General features: G+C 41.1%; 1 long non-coding RNA gene across 1 annotated transcript; it reads left to right on the top strand.

Moving 5' to 3' along the window:
* The first annotated feature begins 98 nt into the window (after positions 1–98).
* LOC122235003 lies at positions 99–11945 on the top strand. Its single transcript, XR_006213049.1, has 4 exons — positions 99–621; positions 2781–3019; positions 11583–11718; positions 11839–11945. It is a non-coding gene; the product is annotated as an uncharacterized LOC122235003 (long non-coding RNA).
* The last annotated feature ends 8355 nt before the right edge of the window (positions 11946–20300 follow it).

The raw sequence follows: 20300 nt of genomic DNA, 5'->3' as shown, positions 1-20300 counted from the left end.
CCCACCGTGCACTTTGTTCTAATTGGAGTATTATTACAGTGTGGCAGCAGGCCATCTTGTAATTCTTTTTAAAATTCTCTCTGCTTTGACAGCTTTGGTGTCTGGAAGCACAAATTTATTTGTCATTTGGAACCTGAGATATGGATCAGTCTTTCCTCATGGCCAGACCTCACCTGAAAAAGCAGCGACCAGGACAAGACTCTGGACAAAGTCTGCTGGTTAGGGGGCAGCTGCTCTGATGGCCACAGATACGGGGCTGTATGTAGACTCGTTTTGTCAAATAGACATGCTGGATGAGATCTCTAAGGTTATTTCCAGCTTTGACATTTTATCATCTGACAATGTGTAGGTTTTGATATTAACCAAGAATCAGTTCTGCTCCATTTGTTTAAAATAAATCTCTTCACCTGTTGGTCACACTTCTTTAGTGATGAGACCAGGTTCTACCGAGGGCAGAAGAGAAGGTGAAATCTGCAAGTCCTCTAGATTCCTTTCTACATTCACATGTGTATCAACTCTGCTTTCTCTTCCTTCTACTAGACCATGAGTTGTTTGGGAACAGGAGCTGTGTCTTGTTAATCTTGCTTTTCCCAATGTCAAGCATGGTGCCTGCGTTCAGGGGTATGTACTAAGCGTCCGAACTACGGAACTGAATAATTCTATGTGACCTTCAAGTCTACCTTAAATTAGAACCTTTATGTAATTTGCTTTACTTTTTATCCCCTTACATTTGGAAAACCTGTTACTCAGTGTAATCTTATGCTACTTTATCTTAATAATTAAAAACATTAGCTTTATATTAAAGAGAAATTAGTTTCTTTTTTCCTAGTTGAGATGTCAATTTTCTTTAATATTCCTTTTGGGGAAGGGGAAGATTAGGGTTGCTAGATAAAATTCAGGATGCCAGTTGGGAATTTGAATTTCAGGTAAACAATGAATAAGTTTTTAACATAAATATGTCCCAATTCCTTTTTTAAATCTGAAATTTTAATTTAACTGGGTGTCCTTTTTAAATTTTCTTTCCTAAATTTAGCAACCCAGACTCTCATCCTGGTCAATATAATATTCTGTCTTGAAGTTCCCAAGTATAGATTCCATAGAACCTAAGGGAGAAGTGGCATTTTAGAGCCAGGATCACACTCAGAAGATATGACCTGTCCGGTCAGAACCTTTATCTTTTTATGGAATTATCTAAATTACAACCAGAGGTAAAAAATAGCAACTGAGAACACATATTAGTACCTGCTCTCCCACCTTTCTTTAAAACTGATTTACTATATTTATTATGCCCAAAGTACCAACCTGCTGCAAGGTGGTGATCTGACAATGAGTGTAGAAATACAAGTCCTCCTCTTTGTTCATGGGATTCTAAAGCACAAATTTGAAGGGTCTCATAAACGTTCTCCTAATACATTCTTTTAAGTTCTCAAGTGGGAAAATGCTATACTTTCTCAGGTTTACTGGGGAATGAAGTTGGGGAGGGCCAGGCAGCAGAATTTTTTCCAGTTTCTTCTTCAGTTCTCCAATATATACATTATAACTAACAAGAATTTCTATTTTTTTCCCCTGTATCTCTATTTTTTCCCCTATATCCCTTTCTGGATTTATTGCTGACCCTACAACTTGGGCACTCCAAGGAATGCCTGCAAGTCCAGAAATGGTCCGAGACATTGCAGCACGAACCAATAACAAACGTGACAGTGGGTTTGGCAGCCATATAAGAAATGTATCCCCACATATCACATTAGCATTCACCCTCTAGGACTGCACTCAGAATCTGACGAGGAATGGTATGCACGGTCCCGACACCAATTCCATTATGTGTGTTTTCCAACATCACCAAGCAATTCTCTGGCACCAGTTGGGAGTCCTACAATTCAACTCAGTTCTGACACTACCTGGAGATAGTGCCTCCTACCACACACTAAGGGCTCAGTTCCACAAGACTGCTCCCTCCACATAGTTCAGATGACAACTCCCAAGTCCAGGTTGTCACTAGTGTTTCTGATTGACCAGCTATAGATTGGAGGTTCTAAGGACCCCTTCCTTGGGTGCGATTGATTTGCTAGATTACTGGTTTATTATAAAAGGATGTAACTCATGAACAATTAGATGGAAGCGTTGCACAGGGCAAGGTATAGGAAGAGGGTGTGGAGCTTCCATGCCCTTTCCAGGGTTGCCACTCTCCCTGAAAGGCAGCTCACCACTAAGCCACCAATGCTGCATAGTTGCCACTCTCTCTGAATCTCCATGTGTTCACTTGGAAACTGTCTGAACCCTCTCTCTCTCTCTCTCTCTCTCTCTCTCTCTCTCTCTCTCTCTCTCTCTGTGTGTGTGTGTGTGTGTGTGTGTGTGTGTGTGTGTTAGAGAGAGAGAGCATGAGCAGGGGAGAGGCACAGAGGGAGAATCTTAAGCAGGCTCCATGCTCAGTGTGGAGCCTGATGTGGGGCTGGATCCCACGACCTGAGGATCACAACCTAAGCCTAAATTAAGAGTCTGATGCTCAACTGACTGAGACACTGAGGTGCTCCTCTTTTTGGGTTTTTAAGGAGGGTTCTTTACACAGGCATGGTTGAATAAAGCATTGGCTATTGAAACCCAATGTCACTTCATTAACATAACAAAAGATACCTTTATTGCTTTCATCATTTAGGAAATTCTAAGAGGTTTAGGAACTCTTGTGATGGGAATGGAGACAAAGACCATGTATATATTTCTTATAATGACAATATCATATTCCCATTTCTCCTTTCCCTGTTTCCTCCTTTCCTTGCTCCCAGTTTTGTGAAGCGGAAAACCTCTGAAGTTATCCTATTCCTAGTTGACCTAGTCAAAATCAGGCTGGCGGTTCTTGCAGTGGGTGTTCCTATCTCTACTGCATAGTCACATCACCAGGTGAGCTCAGGCAGAAGACCTTGAGGGCAAGGCATCCGTTGATGGGAACCCAAGCAGTAAGGACACCCTGCCTGTGATCGACTCCAAGACAGTGATCTATTTGATCTTCACTGCCTACCTGAAGGTACCCACCCACCTTTGTCCCACATTTTCCTTATAGAAACCTGGAAGTATTTTTGGCACTTTGGAGACAGTCTTTGAAATGATAGTCCACTGTCTTCTGTGTTGGCCTCACTGAAATTCCTGTCTTCTTTCACCACCACTCATTTCTCTGTCTTTGGATTTTGTCAGTGGTGAGTGACTGAACCTGGTCTGTTTCTATCCCCAGGACCAGGTGCTCTTGTACCTCTGTGCCCCAACTACAATTTCCCAGTGGAGGGACTGGGTTTGGAGTGAGGCCAAAATGCCATGTATATTATCTTTTAGAAAGGGGATTTTAAATTTCTCTCTCTCTCTCTCTCTCTCTCTCTCTCCTTTTTTTGTAGTGAATTTAATTTATTTAAATAATCTCTACACCCCGTGTGGGGCTCGAACTCATAACCACGAGATCAAGAGTCTCATGTGCCACTTACTGAGCCAGCCAGGCAGCCTGGGATTTTAACTTTCCTTTCTAAATTTTAGTGTAAGGTGGTAGAGATGATGCCAATGGTGTATATTAAAAAATTAGTTTTTTTAAGTGACCAATGCCTTAATATAGGATATTTATAATTTCTTTTATACTAACTGTTGCCTAAGCAGTGACGAAAGCATTTGTTTCCCTACAAGGTAACGTTTGAAAGCTAAAAGATCTTAAACTTAAAAATAAATCTGACTCTTAGATGTTTAATATAATATGTTAGAACTAGTATGCCATATAAATTATATTTGTCCTGTCAAATAAATGGCCTTAAACAATCGATAAGTTCATATCCGGCATAACTTTGGGGGAAGGACTTTAGATTTGCCTGTTCCTGAGCTTTGACTGAATTACCTCAGTAATCCACAAGATGGCAGCAGAGAAATGTTCATTTAAATTTATCATCCACAGAAAGGTTGTTAGAAGTTCACTTTAACAAAAAATAGACTAACCTTTGTCATGTGGTTCTTTCTGAGCCTAGAGTAGCCAGCGAGGGTTTCCAAATGACTTCTCAGGTTTTTTTATGAGAGAAATACTGAGGATTTTCTTTTCTTTATTCATCTTAAAGTTGTTCACCATGCTCGCCATCTTTTGCAGTGTCAGGTCTGAAAGTGGTGCAGTCAACACGCTGGACGATGTGTTTCTGTCACAGCATTCTCTGAAGTAATCTCAGGAAATCTGGGAACAATATACTTTGGAATCTTGCTGTGTTCCTTGTGGTGATTAACAACCCACTGTCATTAGAGCAAGCAAGACAATGAAAGAACGTGGCTTTCGGGTCTTGGGGCCTGAGCTTATCTTGGGGGGTATTGTGTGGGTAGGGCATGAAGAGAGAGAGTACTTTGCGGAAAGAAGGTATTTCCATCTAGGCTGCAGCTTTCAACTAAATTTATGTTTACATTACTGGCTTCGTTTTCACTTATTTGTTTGAGTGGGTAATTGGAGTTAGCAATAGATGGTTGCAGGGGCTTTTGAGTCAGAAGGAAACAAATTGTTTTCCTGTGAATGACCTCTGTTTTCTCATTCTAAGATCACGTATTTCTTATGAAGTGATAAAAGGCATAATGTGAATCTGTTCTATAGGCGTCATTAATAACAAATTAATTGTTATTACCCTGTACCATTTATTACTTTGGATTTTATTATGTCCAAAGCTTGGAGAACTTAACTACATGTACACGTGCATACACACACATACTTATGAATGTGGTTTTTGTTCGTAGTAATAATAAATGCTTGCTGCAAACTTTTAAAACATATGAGAATATGTGACGTAGAAAATGAAGTCTCCCATAATCCCCTCAGGTGGTTTGTTAATATCCTCCTAGGTATTTCTTCACGTATAAGCAAACATTTTTAATGAAAATTTTTAATGAAATGAGATTGTGCAGCACTGGTACTGTTTTGCAGCTTCCACTTTACATTTACTTTATCATGGACATCTTTCTATGTTGAATTTTTATAGGCTATATATCATTCCAAAAGTATGTTGGTGATGTAATTTTTTTAAAAAAATTTTTAATGTTTACTTATTTTTGAGAGACAGAGCATGAGAAGAGGTGGGGCAGGAGAGAGGGAGACAGAATTGGAAGCAGGTTCCAGGCTCTGAGCTGTCAGCACAGAGCCCGATGCAGGGCTTGAACTCACAAACTGTGAGGTCATGACCTGAGCTTAACCGACTGAGCCACCCAGGTGCCCCTGTAATTTCTTAAACTATCTCAATGGATGAATGTTGTTTTCCATGTTATTCTTGTTGCTACAATGACAATGTTATATGTTTATCTTTGTGTCCTTAAAATCTAAACTTTTGGCCAAACAACATTTTCAAAACTGGAACACCACCTTTGAAATTAGTAATAAAATCCTACAGCTACCTTGTAGCCAGAATGGGCAGAGCCTGTGCAATAGACATAGGAACAGGTTGATAAGGTCTCCTCTTTTTTAAAATTTTAAGGTGAAGCCCATGCTTGAACATTGGCAGCAAAGGACAGAAGAGGTGCTTTCCCAAGTTTTTAATTTTTTTTTTTAACGTTTTATTTTATTTTTGAGACAGAGAGAGACAGAGCATGAACGGGGGAGGGGCAGAGAGAGAGGGAGACACAGAATCGGAAGCAGGCTCCAGGCTCTGAGCCATCAGCCCAGAGCCTGACGCGGGGCTCGAACTCACGGACCGCGAGATCGTGACCTGAGCCGAAGTCAGCTGCTTAACCGACTGAGCCACCCAGGTGCCCCCCCCCCCCCCCCAAGTTTTTAAATGTACTATATAGCAGTGATATTTATAAAAGCCCTCCTCTTTCCTTGGAATGTCTTTACACCTGTGCCGCCCTGACATTGCAGGTTCCCCGTGTAACTAGTGGAGCAGGTGCTGGCTTTTATCTAAACAGCCAGGTAAAACTGAAATGTGCTCTCCCCAGGAACCGTCCTTTCTGTGATTCCTCCATGGTGCCAGAGATCAAGATGCTGAAGGCTTGAAGTCTGGGAACCCAGGGGCAGGGTATTCTCAAGGAGAGAGACAGGACCCTGGAATGCACCCCCTCCCGAGGTCCAGCAAAGCCGGGTCTGTTTGCCTTCAGGGCACAGCGGAAGACCCATCTGTTTACTCAGGCATGTTTCTGAGTGGTCGCCTTATGGTGGCTCCCCTCACCCACCAGCCCGGGGAGTAGCAGCATCCTCTTGTCATCTTTGCCTCTTCACACGGAGGGGCTAATGCTGGCAAAGACGGTCTTACAATAGGGGTTCTCTGCCAAAGGATCCAGACTCTTATTTATTCCACGTGGCGTTTGATCAACATTGTACACAAATGGTAGGAACTAAAATCGAAGATGCTGATGTTTAACATTTCAAATTCGGAACTCTTTTTCAAGTCCGATTGTTATTTTTATTATTTATTGAATCGTTTATCTCACTAGTTTCATAAGCTGAGGATCTAGGGCCTTAAAAAAAAATCTGGTTTCTTATGAACGGGGGAAAAAGACCTTGACACTAGACGATTCTAAGATTTGCAAGTAAGATCGTTAGAAACAACTTTTTCTTAGCATATAAGGCAGCATCTTGTCATTATTCTTGCACAATAACTCATCTTCTTGTTCCACTTTTGAACTGTGTCTCGTTCTATACTCTGGACTGCTCACTGTGTGTCTGGTGTCTCAGAGTCCCTTTTAGGTTATGAATGCCCTGAATACATTGCTGTTTGTGACTTTACAAACGAAATAGCGCAGCTCTGCTGCTTATGAGTGAAACATATGAAAAAGGCAACGGGGTGCCTGGGTGGCTCGGTCGGTTGACCGTCCGACTGGCTCAGGTCGTGATCTCACAGTTTGTGAACCAGAGCCCTGCGTTGGGTTCTGTGTCAGCATGGAACCTGGAGCCTGCTTCAGACTCTGGGTCTTTCCTCACTCTCTGCCCCTCCCCTGTTCATGGTCTGTCTCTCTCTTTCAAAAATAGATAAACCTTAAAAAAAAAAAAAAAAAAAACAGGGGCGCCTGGGTGGCTCAGTCAGTTAAGCATCCGACTTCAGCTCAGGTCACGATCTCGCGGTCCGTGATTTCGAGCCCCGCGTCGGGCTCTGGGCTGATGGCTCAGAGCCTGGAGCCTGCTTCCGATTCTGTGTCTCCCTCTCTCTCTGCCCCTCCCCCGTTCATGCTCTGTGTCTCTCTGTCTCAAAAATGAATAAAAAAACATTAAAAAAAAAAAAAAAAAAGAAACGTAATAAAAAAAAAAAGGCAAAAAACCCATGAAGGTGTACTTCTGCTCCATACAGCCTGTGTTTTATATATCCTGTATCTCTGTGAATTAATGCTTTGACTTCATTCATTCAACAAGTTTGCTTTGAGTGCCTGCTATGGGCCAGGCACACCGTTCTTGTCACTGTTTTGTGAAAAAAAATAGACGAAAGTTCTTGCCCTCAGGGTACTGAATTAAATTTTTTTTGAATGTTTATTTTTGAGAGAGACAGAGACAGAATGCAAGTGGGTTAGGGGCAGAGAGAGAGGGAGACACAGAATCCGAGGCAGGTTCCAGGCTCCGAGCTTTCAGCACAGAGCCCGATGTAGGGCTCAAACTCATGAGCTGTGAGATCATGACCTGAGCCCAAGTTGGATACTCAACCTACTGAGCCACCCAGGCGCCCCCCAAAATTTTTTTAATGTTTAGTTATTTATTTTTGAGAGAGAGAGAGACAGAGTGTGAGAGGGGGAGGAGCAGAGAGAGGAAGATACAGAATCCGAAGCAGGATCCAGGCTCTGAGCTGTCAGCACAGAGCCCCATGCAGGGCTCGAACCCATGAGCTGTGAGATCATGACCTAAGCTGAAGTGGGATGCCTAACCAATTGAGCCACCCAGGTGCCCTCAGGTACTGGATTTTTAGAGACAGCTAATAAGCAAATAAACCAGTCTTAGTATATTAGACAGTGATCAGTGCCAAGGAGAAAAACAAAATAGGAAAAGGGAATGAGTTGTGTTTTTAAGTCAGGATATGCCTTGCTAATCGGATGAATAAGATGGCATTTGAACAATGACTTGAAGGAAAGGATAAATGGGGAAAGAGGGCTCCAAGCAGGAGGGTTAGCACATGCCGACACTCCAAAGCTGTAGCCAACCTTGCGAATATATGGCTGGAGAGCACTCAGCAAGGGGGGGAGAATATGATGTGAAGTTAGAGAGGGAAGAGGGCAGACTGTAGTCTAGGCTCCGGAGGACTTTGCTTTTACTATGAGTGACTTGGGGAGCTGCTTAGGGTTTTAAACAGAGGAGAGAAGTGATTTGATTATATTTATATTTTTATTTATTTATTTATAAATGTTTATTTTTATTTTGGAGAGAGAGGGAGCGAGTGTGAGTGGGGAAAAGGCAGAGAGAGAGGGAGACAGAGACTCCTAAGCGGGCTCCACACTGACAGCACAGAGCCCAATGTGGGGCTTGAACTCATGAACTGTGAGATCATGACCTGAGCTGAAGTCGGACAATTAACCGACTGAGCCACCCAGGCACCCCATTTGATTATATTTTTTAGAGGATCAGAGGAACTCCTGGTTGAGAACAGAGTGCAGTGGGACAGCTGAGATCCTGGAGGTGACTGTTCCAATCTTAGAAAATGGGGTGCTGGCCCACCCAGTCAGTGGCACTGAACATGGAGATTCTGTATATATTTTGAGGGTCATGCTGACAGGATTTCCCGATAGTATGGGATCTAACTAATAAGCCTCCATGGGAAGGGAGAATTTCTGAAACTATTTGAATAAATGGAGAAACAGAAGAAGAAACTGGAAGGTCAGAGTAGGGAGAGATCATTAAGGAGATAAGCCTGGCAAGAATGGGAGACTTTGAAACACAGAAGGAAGCTAAAGAATTCAGCTAATTCATAGCGTCTTGATCAAGTATACAGTGAAGACTTCTGACAGGATCCAAAGGCCTGTGAGACTATGTTATGGCTTAGAGAGTGAAATTGTCCCATTTAAAGCAAAACACACCAAAAATACCTTTGTCAGTAGTAATATCGATAATATAAAGGCAAAGAATGTTGAGAAAATTATAATAAATTCAACAAGCCTGTAGTGAGTAAGAAATAGAAGGGAAGGCATGTCATGAACATTTTGGTACAGAAGACATTGGCAAAATTTGGTGATTTAGTGTTGAGAGTATGGGATAGAAGATAAATTCAGTACTTCTCCAAGTTTCCTGGTTTGTAGTTTTAAAGAGATGTTAGCAGTTTTTCTAATACTTGGAAATTAGAACAAGGGAAGGGTCATGAGTGAAGAGTAAATAACGTGTCTTTTGAGAAACGTTTAATGGAACAGACCTTGTAGAAAGAGTAGGAGGCAGAGTATATAAAGTCAGAGGAGGAAAATACAGGGTCAAAGTAGACTGGGGGTTTACCAAGTTTAGGTGAAATAATAGGCAAAGAGCAAATGATCTTCTCTTATTGTAATTAGAAAAAGGAAAGAAAGGATCACCAAAATGCTTTTAGATGATAAAAAGCTCCAGGATGGGGCTCCTGGGTGGCTCAGTCGGTTAAGAGTCTGACTCTTGATTTTGGCTCAGGTCATGGTTTCAGGGTTATGAGATCGAGCCTAAGTTGGGCTCCCCACTGGGTGTGGAACCTGCTTGAGATGCTCTCTCTCCCTCTCCATCTGCCCCTCCCCAGCTTGCACATGCTTTTTCTCTTAAAAAAAAAAAAAAAAAAAAAAAGCTCTAGGAGTCTAGGAGAGGAGAAAGAGAAAACAGGCAAACTCTGCTGGAAGCCAATTCAAATAGGACTCTGAGAAGCCCTGTAACATCACAAATTATATAGTGGTTTTAGGTGGGGTCTCTGGACCGTGGGAGATAGAAACCCAATTGGCAAGGATGCTAGAATATCATCTTCAAGGATTGGAGATGGTGTTTTTCTATTTATTTATTTATTTATTTATTTATTTATTTATTTATTTATAAATTTTATTTTTTTAATTTACACCCAAATTAGTTAGCATATAGTGCAACAATGATTTCAGGATTAGATTCCTTGATGCCCCTTATCCATTTAGCGCCCACCACCACCACCACAACCCCTCCAGTAACCCTCTGTTATTTAAGAGTCTCTTATGTTTAAGAGTCTCTTATGTTTTGTCCCCCTCCCTGTTTTTATATTATTTTTGCTTCCTTTCCCTTATGTTCATCTGTTCTGTGTCTTAATGTCCTCATATGAGTGAAGTCATATGATATTTGTCTTTCTCTGACTAATTTCGTTTAGCATAATACCCTCTAGTTCCATCCACGTAGTTGCAAGTGGCAAGATTTCATTCTTTTTGATTGCTGAGTAATACTCCATTGTATGTATATACCACATCTTCTTTATCCATTCATCCATTGATGGACATTTGGGCTCTTTCCATACTTTGGCTATTGTTGATAGTGCTGCTATAAACATGGGGGTGCATGTGTCCCTTCGAAACAGCACACCAGTATCCCTCGCATAAATGCCTAGTAGTGCAATTGCTGGATCGTAGGGTAGTTCTAGTTTTAGTTTTTTGAGGACCCTCCATACTGTTTTCCCGAGTGGCTCCACCAGCTTGCATTCCCACCAACAATGCAAAAGAGATCCTCTTTCTCTGCATCCTCCCCAACATCTATTTTGCCTGAGTTGTTAATGTTAGCCATTCTGACAGGTGTGAGGTGGTATCTCATTGTGGTTTTGATTTGTATTTCCCTGATGATGAGTGATGCTGAGCATTTTTTCATGTGTCGGTTGGCTATCTGGATGTCTTCTTTGGAGAAGTGTCTATTCATGTCTTTTGCCCATTTCTTCACTGGATTATTTGTTTTTTGGGTGTTGACTTTGATAAGTTCTTTGTAGATTTTGGATACTAACCCTTTATCTGATATATCATTTGCAAATATCTTCTCCCATTCTGTCGGTTGCCTTTTAGTTTTGCTGATGGTTTCCTTCGCTTTGCAAAAGCTTTTTATTTTGATGAGGTCCCAGTAGTTCATTTTTGCTTTGGTTTCCTTTGCCTCCGGAGATGTGTTCAGTAAGAAGTTGCTGCGGGCAAGATCAGAGAGGTTTTTGCCTGCTTTCTCCTCGAAGATTTTGATGGCTTCCTGTCTTACATTGAGGTCTTTCATCCATTTTGAGTTTACGTATGTGTATGTGTTTGTGTATGAGTTGTGTATGGTGTATGGTCCAGGTTCATTCTGCATGTCGCTGTCCAGTTTTCCTGGCACCATTTGCTGAAGAGACTGTCTTTATTCCATTGGATACTCTTTCCTGCTTTGTCAAAGATTAGTTGGCCATACGTTTGTGGGTTGGAGATTGTGTTTTTCAATACTCCTGGGAATAAGTTTTGGATGGAACAGGAGAAGGGAAAGGTGCAAGCATAAATTAGGATGAGGGAAGGGACATCCATGAAGCTCATGCCTATTTTTAAAAATTATTATAAATAACCAGTTGATGAATAAAGTCCACCAAATATTTGCTGTGACAGGGCATGCAATGAACATCACTGCTATGTGGAAAAACATTTCACCTCCACAGGGAAAGGAACACCTTGCCTCAATAACTGCTTGCCTAAAATTTATTTATTCACCCATTCAACAGAAATTACATAGGCCCCACTGTGTGTCTGTCATTGAACTAGATTCTGAGGATACAAAATTGAATGAGATGTGAACCTTATCCATAAGATATTTGGAGTCTCACTGGGGACAGAGACATCAAATAATCAGTAATCAAAGTAAGTAAATCACTTGGTCTTTGAAATCAAATAGACAACATTTAAACCCCTCTTTCACCACTTCCTGATTCTCAACCTCCTTATCTAGAAAACTGATACCATTTCTGCCTTGTATTTCAGGTGCAGGGGAACAACATATGTCAAGGCAGGTGGCCACAGAACAGCGTGATCAGTAAGAAGTTTTTTTTTTTTTTTTTTTTTATTTGATCAGTAAGAAGTTTGAGAAAATCAGATAAGGGCTGTTCTGAAAGAGACCTTTGACTTTTTAATTTTTTTTTTTTTAATTTTTTTTTTTTTTCAATGTTTTTTTATTTATTTTTGGGACAGAGAGAGACAGAGCATGAACGGGGGAGGGGCAGAGAGAGAGGGAGACACAGAATCGGAAACAGGCTCCAGGCTCCGAGCCATCAGCCCAGAGCCTGACGCGGGGCTCGAACTCACGGACCGCGAGATCGTGACCTGGCTGAAGTCGGACGCTTAACCGACTGCGCCACCCAGGCGCCCCGACCTTTGACTTTTTAAATCTGTGGAATATACTTATTGAAAATACTGATATCTGCTAACCACATTATTGCCTATCATTCCCAGCCCTGGCTCTATAAGACCATTTTCATGTAATCTTTATTTCAGCCAGACTGTTAATTACTGTTCCTCTAAACACTCTGCTCTTTCCAGCTTCTGAGCTTTCCCTAGGGCGTTCCCACCTTAGCATCTTCTTCTTCTTTTTTTAATGTTTATTTTTTATTTTGAAAGAGACAGAGTGTGAGTGGGATAGGGGAGAGACAGAGGGGGAGAGAGAGAATCCCAAGCAGGCTCCGTGGAGCCTGATGCGGGGCCTGAACTCATGAATCGTGAGCTGAAATCAAGAGTTGGACACTTAACCGACTGAGCCCAGACGTCCCTGTCTCATGCATATTTGTATCCCCTCAGCACTTACTCAATGTCTTATATGTCTTACACATAGTGGATGACATCTAAATATTTGTGAAGTTGAATTTGGTGAGGCAAGCCATTCTTGTCTTATAGCTACAGAACAAGAGCTAATCTGTAGTTGTAAAGGTTCTGGATCATTGAATGAAAGCTGCTCTTCCAGCAGATCATAATTGTGCAAAGCTGTTAAGTGTATACTTTTGAAAAACAGGTTTTGCTGTGTTACTGAGTTCATGTTGCCATGACAACCTTAACTTTTGGCACTTTCTGAATTTAGTGTCCTACTTAATTTCCTGTGTTTGGCTCTGAGAGACCATATTGTTCTGTCCTTTTCGTTTGCTTTCACGAATCTTTGAACTGAAAATCATTTATAAATTTATTTTGTTTGCCTTATTAGGTCATTAATAGGATCCTAAGACTGGGGACTTGGTCTATTACCTTTGGGATCCCTGATAGCACCCAGGAATGCCCTATACTTTTTAGACATTGTGTGTGTCAATATACATTGTAGATGAATTGAGAAATTGTTGGTGCAGTAGGGCAGAACAATGTTTGTCCCAAAGATGTTTAAATCCCAATCCTTGGAACCTGTGAATATGTCACCTTACAAAGCAAAAGGGGCTTGCAGAGGTGATTAAGAATTTTGAGGGGCTCTTGGGTGTGGCTCAGTTGGTTGGTGTCCAACTTCACTTTGGCTAAGGTCATGATCTCGGGGTTTGTGAGTTCGAGCCCTACATTGGGCTCTCTGGCTGTCAGTGCAGAGCCCATTTGGGATCCTCTGTCTCCCTCTCTTTCTGCCTCTCCCCCACTCACCCTCTCTCTCTCTCTCTCTCTCTCTCTCTCTCTCAAAAGTAAGTAAACATTAAAAAAAAAAGAAAAAAGAATTTTGAGACAGGGAGGTTATCCTGGATCTTCCAGGTGGGCCAGTGTAATCATAAGGGCCTTTGTAAGAGGGAGGCAGGAGGAACAGGGTCAGTAGCAGGAAACTGATGATGGGAGAAAGGGGTTGGAGTGGCATGAAGGAGCCATAAGTCAAGGAATGTGGGAGTTTCTACAAGCTGAAAATGTCAAGGAAATAAATTCTCCCCTGAAGTCTCCAGAAGGAATGAAGCCCTGTGTCCACTTTGATTTTAGACTCCTGACCTTCAGAACTGTAAGACAATAAATAAATATGTTGTTGTAAGCCACTTCATTTGTGGTACTTTGCTGCAATAGCAATCGGGAACCAGTACAGTTGGGTTACTGCTTTTAACAGGTTTCTAAGACCACTTAGTGGAGTGAAGTGAAAATCCATCTGGATGTATTTTTTGGCTCAATTCCAGACAACACTACTTCTAGTAGTACAAAAGGGTGAAGTAGGAAGGAGGCATGGAGATGATCTTGTTAATTACAGTGTAGTTAGTATCAGAATTCCAGTAATATATGAGATGGCTATAGAGTTATCTTTAACCAATTCATTGAGTTTAAAACTGTCATTCACTGGGGCGCCTGGGTGGCTCAGTCGGTTGAGCGACCGACTTCGGCTCAGGTCATGATCTCATGGTTCGTGAGTTTGAGCCCTGCGTCAGGCTCTGTGCTGACAGCTCAGAGCCTGGAGCCTGCTTCCGATTCTGTGTCTCCCTCTCTCTCTGCCCCTCCCCTGCTCATGCTCTGTCTCTCTCTGTCTCAGAAATAAACATTAAAAATATTTAAAAAACATAAAACTAAAAATAAAAGTGTCATTCACTCAAAAAACTTGTATTGGGTGTCAGTGACTGCTAAGCATTGTGCTCTATGCTGGGCCCCAGGTCAGACCTCACAGGGGTCACAGTAAGACCTCCTGGGGTTAGCAAGGCCTTGGAGTCGTGAGTGTGTAGGGCTTCAGAGGACGATATGACTCCGTTTATTGTGAGGTGGGAATTTACATGTCAAGCCACCTGTCGAAATCCAGTTTTCAGGATCCATGCAAACCTTCACAACAGGTCTTTGCAATGTTGAACAGGCATTGCACCCTTTAATGGAGCTTTTTACAGATACTGATGCCAGTGCCCCATCCTTGGAGATTTTGACTCAGTAGGTCTGGGGTAGGTCTGGGAATCTATGTCTTAAGTCTATGGTGTCCCAAAATGTTGAACATGGCTTATGTGTTAGCGCTTAAAACTACTCAGTCCTAAATGGGCAACATACTAGTGATCGTACTGTGAGCAGCATTTTTAATGTGTATTCCTGAGAACACATGTTCTCTAGCATGGTACGCCCGCACCAGTTTGATGACCTTTGCAAAACAATGCATAGTACATTACTTTTCTGGAGGGTCATGATGGATATTTGCACATTAAAAGCTCTAAGTTGGGGCACCTGAATGGCTTAGTGGGTTAACTGCCTGACTTTGGCTCAGGTCATGATCTCACAGGTTTGTGAGTTCAAGCCCCACGTTGGGTTCTGGGCTGGCAGTGTGGAGCCTGCTTGGGATTCTCGCTCTTCCCTCTCTCCCTACCCCTCCCTAGCTCGCATCTGCTGTCTCTCAAAACAAATAAATAAACTTAAAAGTTTTTAAAAAAAAATGTCTAGATTTTCCTAGATTAAAAGAAACTGCTTAACTCTTTTTCACCCATATTTTCCAAACTTACTTGACCATTGAACTGCCTCATCATGTACTTTTAATTAAATATGCTGTGCCATGAATGCTTTCCAGGACACACCTGAGAAAACACTGATCTAGAAAAACAGAGGTAATAATGGCATTTGCCTCATTTAGAAAGTACCAGTTTATGTGTGGGGATCTCTGCAATTATCATAAACATACATATGATGCATCAATTCACAGGAAAAACAATGGCCACAGTATTTCCTAACCTAGAGAGTCCATTTAAAAGTGTATATTTTAAGTCACAGAATCATGGAACTTCCATCCAGATGGTCTTTTCCGTATTGATCATGGGTGGGAGGTTGACATTCCCAGAGTGCTCTCTGCTTCCCACATACTCTGCATGCTTTATCTTACTTCCATTTTATTGCTACTCTATGTATTACCACTACCATTTTAAAGATGAAAAAGCAGAGACAAAGAAGTTAAATGGCTTGACTGAAATAGACACTTATTAATTCCACTCCTGTTCTTTGCACAGTACTGTGTGTTTTACATGCAGTGTCTCATTTAATCCTCCCTCAGAACCTATAGGGTAGGCATTAGTGTGAATAAACTTGTCCAAAGTCCCTCAGCTCATATGTGACAAAAATAAGACTGTCTGCATAGACCATAGCCTCCCCACTACAACAGGTTATCTTCCTAACTCCCAGGGTACCCCATTTTTGTCTTTTCAGGGTGTAGCTAAAGATGTAGATGTTGACATAGTATGAGATCGATGAGTTAGGGCAGAAGCAAAGTGTACAATTGAGCAAAAGAAGTTTAAGTCCTAAGAGGAGTGAATGCCACCAGCAAGGAGAACAATAGAGATATTAGAAACTGAGTCTTAATCAGGAACAAGGGGAAAAGTAATATCACACGTAAAAAATACATTATGTCAGGAGATCCAGTTATCTGGATTTTAATTAAAATCTTTCTATAGGGGCGCCTGGGTGGCTCAGTTGGTTGAGCATCTGACTTCGGCTCAGGTCATGATCTCATGGTCTGTGAGTTCAAGCCCCACATTGGGCTCTGTGCTGACAGCTCAGAACCTGGAGCCTGTTTCAGATTCTGTGTCTCCCTCTCTCTCTGCCCCTCCCCGACTCGTGCTCTGTCTCTGTCTCTGTCTCTGTCTCTCTCTCAAAAATAAACATTAAAAAAAAAATCTTTCTATGTGTTAAAAACAGTGCCTTTTTTTTTTAAGAGTCCTTTTTCTGAGTCATAGTTTCTCAAATTCAGTTGTTAGAGTCAACATCTGAACAACTCCGAAAAACACAAGTGCTTGGTGACCACATGGACAGTTGTCCCGAGGCATGTCAGACAGAAGTATGGGATCTTCTTGTGACAGCAGCATTGATTCAGAGCAACAGGAACAGCCAGCAAATGAAGCAAGTCAACAAGAAGGCTAGACCCTAAAGTGAAAAAAAGGTCTGTGCAAAGTTTCACAAAATTCTGGAGTATTCGTGTGAGGAACTAATGAATTTGTCATATAACTTCTTTCCGCCAGCCATTCACACGTGAAGTAACCACAAAAAGCAGTAGCAATGCTCAGTTAGGAAGGGTAATATTTCAGGTAGGACTGCTGGAGATTGACATAAGCGTCTTCTTTCTGCTTCTGAAATTATTCGGATGTGTTCTGGTCCTCACAACTTCCCAACATCCCCAAATTATATTTTGTTACAACTTTTCTGAAGAATCATTTGCAGAGAAATGAGCATAACATTTTAAGGCAGGCTCCTCATGTTTCCTTTCACCCATAACTCAGGCTCACAATTGGGAAATTGTTTTTTTGTTGTTAGCATTACTACCAAAGAGAAGAAAGGGAACAAGTTTTAATATTTTTTACTTTTGTAGTAAAAGGACTGAAACTGTGAGATGCCTCCTTTCCTGATCAGAAGGGGTTTTCATAGTCCTTCGGATTGGGTGACTCAGGGTTTCTCCTCACATTTATCTTATAATGTGAGAGAAAGATCATTTCTGAAAAATGTTACCCTTAGGTGTCTCCTTAAAGAATTCCTTAGAGAATCCAGTGTGCATCTTCTTTATTGCTTTACGAAGGACAGAGTGAAAATGAGCAATGCTCATGCATCAGGTACTCTGGTGAGCAGGACACAGCTAGAGACAGTCAGTCAATGTGAATTCTCACTCTGCTGTGGGCTTCTTAGGGCAAGTAAGTCAGCTTTCCTGCTATCTCTCTATATCATCCTTTCTGTCTGTAAAATGAGGTCATGCCAGTAATCCAGCTCACAGAGCAGTTGTGAGAGAAATGAATAAAAGCAACAGTATTGTTGGGTCTTTATATGAAATGCCTGCATCCTAGATTTTTAGCAAGACTTATTATTATGGTCACAAACAAATGTACATTAACATACTACCAGGCACCTGTCACTAAAAGTTGGTAGGGAATGGAGTGCCTGGGTGGCTCAGTCAGTTAAGTGTCCAACTTCAGCTCAGGTCATGATCTGCTAGTCTGTCGATTTGAGCCCCGTGTCAGGCTCTGTGCAGACAGCTCAGAGCCTAGAGCCTTCTTCTGATTCTGTGTCTCCCTCTCTCTCTGCCCCTCCCCAACTCATCCTCTGTTTCTCCATCTCTCAAAAATGAATAAATGTTAAAAAAAATTTTTTTTTAAGTTTGTAAGGGAATAAAACTATTTGAGTTTCAATCAATGGTGCAGAAAAAACTGGGCATCCAGATGTTTAAAAAATGAATAAAGATACAGATCTTGTATCCATCATAAAAGTAACTCAAAATGGATTGTGGACCTAAATGTGAAATGTAAAACTATTAAACTCCTAGAACATAACATAGGAGAAAAATCTAGATGACCTTGGGTGATGACTTTATAGATAAAAGCACTGAAGGCATGATCAATGAATGGAAGAATTGATAAGCTGGATTTCATTAAAATTAAAAATTTCTGCTCTGCAAAAGACAGTGTCAAGAAAAAAAAAAAAAGCCACAGACTGGGAGGAAGTATTTGCAAAGACTGTTGTCCAAAACATACAGAGAACACTTAAAACTCAACAATAGGAAAACAAATAACCCAATTAAAAATTGGCCAGAGGCCTTAATAAACACCCCGGCAAAGAAGATATACAGATGGCAATGATGCATATGAAAAGATGCTCCATATCGTATGCCATCACAGGAATGCAAATTAACACAACAATAAGATACCACTACATACCTATTAGAACGGCCCAAATCCAGTACACCAACAACAGTAAATGATGGTGAGAATGTGGAGTTAATAGGAAGTCTCATTACTGGTAGGAATGCAACACGGTACAGCCACTTTAGAAGACAGTTTGGTGGTTTCTTGCAAAATTAAACATACTCTTATCATATGATCCAGTAATTATACTCTTTGGTATATACCCAAAGGAGTTGAAAACGTATGTCCATACAAAAACCTGAACATGGATGTTTGTAACACTTGTATTCATAATTGTCAAAATTTGGAAGCAACCAAGATGTCCTTCAGTAGATGAATGAATAAATATGTTGTGGTACAACCAGACAGTAGACTGTTATTCAGCACTAAAAAGAAATGAGCTATCAAGCTATGAAAAGACATGGAGGAAACTTAAAAATGCGTATCACTAAGTGAAAGTAGTCAGTCTAAAAAAGCTGCATATTGTATGGTTCCAACCATGTGACATTCTGGAAAAAACAAAACTATGCAGACAGTAAAAAGATCAGAGGTTGCCAGGGGTTTGCGGAAGTGAGATAATGAGCAGAACACAGAGAAACTACATTTGTCCAAACCCATAAAATGTACAATACCAACAGGGGATGAACCCTAATATAACTATGGTCTTTGGGTGATAATGATGTGTCAATGTAGATTCTTCAATTGTAACACATGTGTCACTCTTGTGGGGGATGTTGATAGTCGGAGAGGCTATGTATATACCAGGAAAGGGAGTATGGAACTCTGTACCTTCTACTTAATTTTGCTCTGTACCCAAAACTGCTTTAAAAAATAAAGTTTATTAAAAAACACCTTTTGTAAGTGATAGCTTCACATCTTTCTTTCTTTCTTTTTTCCTCCTTTGCTCCCTCCCTCTCTCTCTCTTCCTTTCTTTCTTCCTCCCTCCCTTTCTCCCTCCCTCCCTCCCCCCTCCCCCCTTCCTCTCTCCCCTCCCTCCCTCCCTTCCTCCTTCCCCTTCCTTCCTACGCTTCCTTCTGTTCCCTTCTCTTTTGTCTTCCCTTCCCTTCCCTTCCTCTCTTTCTCTTTCCTGTAAGCTCTAGGCCCAACATGGGCCTTGAATTCATGACCCTGAGATTAAGAGTCACATGTTCTACCAACTGAACCAGCCAGGAACCCCCACCCCTTAAAAAAAAAATCACATTATTCTTTAATATAAGGACTTCACTATTCACACATATTAAGTTGTACATAAGCAGATACAACTCTTAGTAAATGACAAAGCTACCTCTATCTGTCTGTCATTTAATCTGTCAATTCCCTAGTTGTTAGAATAGTTCAAAATCACTCAATGAAAATTAAAAAATATTAAACAATTGGTATACAGGTTAGTGTGAAAACCAGGAAACATAAAACTTAGCTTATCCTACAATTTCAGATTTCTTAACCCACGTGTATTGGACCATTTGCTGAGCTAGGGCTCTGCTAGGCTCTGGCAGTAAGTCATAAGGTTCTCCTTACATATTTGTCCCATGTAAATATATATCATAATCGTATACGTTGCCTATAAATTCATACTCACTTAGCTGAGTTATAAATGTAATTATACACTACAGTTATTCATTGCCAAATGTTGCTATCAGTGTTCCAGAAGGACTGGGTTTTAGACGTTATAAAGACTATGTCCATTCCTATGTGATTTTCGTGTATCTTCTGTGTTGATAATCTGTCTTACCCAAATCTCAGTTACTGTTTGCCACTTGCTCTTAGTATGTGAATAGTCTTTTCTTCAGTAGGATTCCTCCTTTCAGCTCTACCTCCTTACATTCTTTCTTCACTGTTCCTGCCAAAATAATTTTCTCTGCTTACCAATTGATTTGACAAATGTACTTGTTA

Source organism: Panthera tigris, chromosome F2 (assembly GCF_018350195.1).
Source record: "Panthera tigris isolate Pti1 chromosome F2, P.tigris_Pti1_mat1.1, whole genome shotgun sequence".
NCBI lineage: Eukaryota > Metazoa > Chordata > Mammalia > Carnivora > Felidae > Panthera > Panthera tigris.
Note: the sequence above shows the minus strand (reverse complement) of the source record. Positions and strands in the feature narration are given on the sequence as shown.